Raw genomic sequence first — 4,087 nt, 5'->3', positions numbered from 1 at the left:
AAAAAAAAAAAAAAAAAAAAAAAAAGCCAAAGACTGTGGAGGAAGTTCAGGTTCTTTTATTTAAGTTTTAAATTTTTATTTTTATTTTTTGGTACTGGGGATTGGACCCATTGAACCACATTCCTATCCCTTTTTATTTTTTACTTTGAGACAGGGTCTTGTTAAGTTGCTGAGGCTGGCCTCAAACTCGCAATCCTTCTGCCTCAGCCCCTGGAGTTACTGGGATTACAGGCATGTGTCACCATGCCCAGCTGCAATTAAGTTTTTTGTTTGTTTGTTTGTTTGTTTTGAGAAGGAGTCTCACTATGTTGCCCAGGATGACCTTGAACTCCTGGACTCAAGTGTCCTCCTGTCTTAGCCTTCCAAGTAGCTAGGACTATAGTACATATCACTACACTTAGCTAATAAAGATTGAAAAAAGGTAACTGCAAAGCCCACCTAGTCCCCGAGAGATTAGGAAAGGCAATCAGTAGTTGCTCCTCCACAGCCCCCGATTCACTGTCTGCCTCTGGGAACCAATAAGAGAGAGTAGACTTTGCTGCCTTACCCTAAGATGGGTCTGAAAAAGGAGAGGGCTCTGTCAGTCTCCTTTATCCAGTCCTCCTTTGCAGACCTGGGTTGCACATCCCAAAATGACCAGTAGAGGGCCCTCCCATTGACAAATACTTCAAAATCTTTCTGTCTACAAATGAAATTCACAATGGGGCAAGGGATAAAAGACTTCGGAGTGGTGGAAGCAGAGCTGGGCCAGTTGACAAGTCCCCAGTGGAAGTCCTTTCCAGATCCTATAGGACCTTGTCACCCTCTTTTTACCCACAAGACTTTAAATCTCCTTACTAACTGCTTCTCCCACAAATCCCTGCCCAGAGCAGCCTGAGTCTGTTAGATTAGCTCATGGCCCTAAGCTAAGACAAGAATTTTCTTCTGCCTTGCTTCTCTTAAGCCAATTATCATCAATCCTTGTTTGTGTGGGTTCAGGGAACATGTTCAGAAAGGATGTTGGGCTCTGGTGTAAGAGTTGTGACCATCTTTGAGAAAAGGGAGGATCAATCTCAGAGAATGGAAGGAAAATTGGGGAGGGTCCATTTGGGCATTATATAACACAGAGGGTAGCTATGGTTGACAATAATTAATTGTATATTTCAAAATAGCTAGTAGAGGACTGGGGATATAGCTCAGTCAGTAGAGTGCTTGCCTTGCATGCACAAGGTCCTGAGTTCAATCCTCAGCACATACACACAAAAAAAGCTAGTGGAGAGGATTTTGATTGTTTCCAACACAAATATGATAAATTTGTGAGGTAATGGGTATGTCAGTTACTCTGATAATTACACATTGTATACATGTATTGAAATATCACAGTCTACCCCATAAATATGACAAGTATTATGTGTCCAATAAATTTATTTTTAAATGGGAAAAAAGAATACAGAACTAGGAAAAGATATTGATATTGCCAAGGTTACAAAGCATATCTTTTTTTTCTTTAACCTTTTTTATTAATTTATTTTTTTATGTGTTGCTGAGGATCGAACCCAGATCCTCACCATGTACTAGGCAAGTGCTCTACCACTGAGCCACAAACCCAGCCCTCAAAGCATACCTTTTGACTACAGTTCAGGATGCGGAAGATCTGTTCACAAAATGGGGAGAGGGTATCCTAGAGAATGGGGAAATTTGTTCCAGAGAAGAAAGGGTTCTTTAGTGGGGCACAGGCACATGGCAGGTTTTTTGTTTGTTTCTTTGTTTTGTTTTGTTATGGTTCTGGGGATTGAATCCAGGGCCTTGTGCATGCAAGGTAAGCACTCTACCAACTGAGCTATATTCCAAGCCCTCAGGGGCTCAGGGTTCTAACCCAAGGAATGGAAGTTTCATCTAGGTTAGTGGCTCTCAGCTTTGTCTGCTCAGCAGGATCACTGGGGGAGCTTCTAAAAATACTAATGTCTGGGTCCCACCCTTGGAGTCAGAATGACTGCATCTGGAGTGGTATGTGGACAACTTTTGAAAATTTTCCAGGAGATGCCAACTGTCAGTCAAGGCTGAGGACCACTGTTCTAGGATATGTTCTAGTATAAATCCCACAGTGTGGAAAACTGATAGAAGACATGGAAATGTTGGTCTCAGAAGATGGGGAATGGGTGACTACATTCCTCAGAAAGGGTAGGAAATTTTCCTGGGAATTGAAAGTTATGTGATAGGGAATGGGGAGGGATGGTATTAAGAGATAGGGATGGGCTGGGGTTGCAGCTCAGTGGTGGAACACTTGCCTAGCATGTGTGAGGCACTGGGTTTGATTCTCTGCATTGCAAATAAATAAATAAATATCTATTGACAACTAAAAAAAAAAAAAAAAAGAGGTGGGGAGGATAAGAAGCCTGTTTAGAAAATGAATGGAGATCATCCATTTGGGTATAAGGCTCTTAAAGGACCAATTAGCAGAGTGGGTAAAAGCAGGGGCTTTGGGATTCAAGTCCAGCTTTTGCCTAGATGTTCCCCTTGAGCATATTGCTTAACTTTCCTATGTTTCAATTTCTTTATCTCTAAAGAAGGGCTGAAAAACCTACCTCATTCGAGATATTATGAGGATTAAATGAGAAAATGCCTGGTGCATCTGCAGTAGTTGTTAAATAAATCCAATTGTTGGGGGATCAGGGCTTCTGGAAGTTAACTTGGAGAATGCAGGGCCTATCTAGAAAATGGGAAGGTTAGTCCTAAGGAATGGTGGTGATGTGGGGCAGCGGGTGGAGAGTAGTTAGGAAAAGAAAGGTCCAAAACCCACATAAACTTCACAGTTACAGGGTGGGGCCTGGAGATGCCCTGTAGGGGCCGCTAGCCCATCAAGCTGTGGAGAAGATGCTGTGGGGGGAGTGGAGGAGAAGTTTGACTGCTAGTAACCTCTCTGCTGCTGCAGTCTGGAGAAACCTCAGTGGTGGAAGCAAAGCCAGCAGCCTCTCTCCCATCCCTCTCTGCTGTGTGACAGGTGGGAACTTAAAAGCTCAGGTCACGTGTCTTGGCTGGCTAACCTACTTTACCCCTTGAAGACACAGAGGCTGGGGCAGGCAGGGGCTGAGGGCAATGGGCAAAGGTGGGACTGAGGGAGAGGGAATTCCAACAGCATTGTGGGGACAGAAGGCTGCAAGCTTGTAGGGTGAGGGAGAGAATGCACATGTGCATGATGTCCAAGGCAGTGTCCATGAACCCTATGTCCTGACACACAGATGCCTTCAGGATCAGCCTTGTGCTTGTTTTGGAGACCTGAATTGGCCTGACAGAATAAAGATTTCTACAGTCAGAGCAGGCTGAGTATGGGTACCAGTTTAATATTGGAGCTGCCTGCAACCTCTCCCCCAAGACCAATCTTTTTTTTTTAAGTCTCGTACAAGTTTAATCAACATTAATTCCCCAAGTCCAATCTTAACTAGTGTCCTCCTCCTTAGAGAGGGAAAGTGTGAATGGGGTTGGAGGAAGGATATCCCAATGTCCCAAGACTCCCGCTTCTTTGAAATCTTTTGTGCTTGGTTTGGGGATGGGAGGGGCTTTAGCTTAATAGCTAGAACCGGGGAAAATTGATGGGGATAGGTTCTGTGTGCGAAGACTGTCAGCTTCACAATCCCTTAGAGTGACGGAATGTGCGCCCCACACCCCTCCACTACCATTGCCTAGACTATATTCCAGAGATCTGTCCCCCCTCACTCTAACTTTCTTATCGCCCCCAAGTCGATTCTTCCCTGCCAACCCTCAGTCCTGGGTCCACAAACGCCTCCTCCGACCCTCGCGCCGCGGGCACTGCACTCGCCTTCGCCATCCTAGCCCCCCGAGGGCTGTGGAAAGGCACGGGCCCTTTAAGAGCGGCGGGACCGGCGAGCAGTAGCTTGGAGGAGAACGCAGTCGCCTGGCGGGTTCGGGAGGACACCAGCGCCGGAGACCAGGCTCGGGGATCTGGTGTGCGCAGCCAAGCGAAGCAGGGGCGCGACCCCAGCCGCCCCTCCCCACAACCTTGTCATCTCCTCTGACCCGGGGCCGGGCCCTCCCCTGCTGCTCGTCCCTCCCCGGCCCCGCCCGGCCCGGGCCACCGGGACCCGGAGCT

This window comes from Marmota marmota, unplaced genomic scaffold, assembly GCF_001458135.2.
Source record: "Marmota marmota marmota unplaced genomic scaffold, marMar, whole genome shotgun sequence".
In the NCBI taxonomy this organism is placed as follows: Eukaryota; Metazoa; Chordata; class Mammalia; order Rodentia; family Sciuridae; genus Marmota; species Marmota marmota.
Note: the sequence above shows the minus strand (reverse complement) of the source record.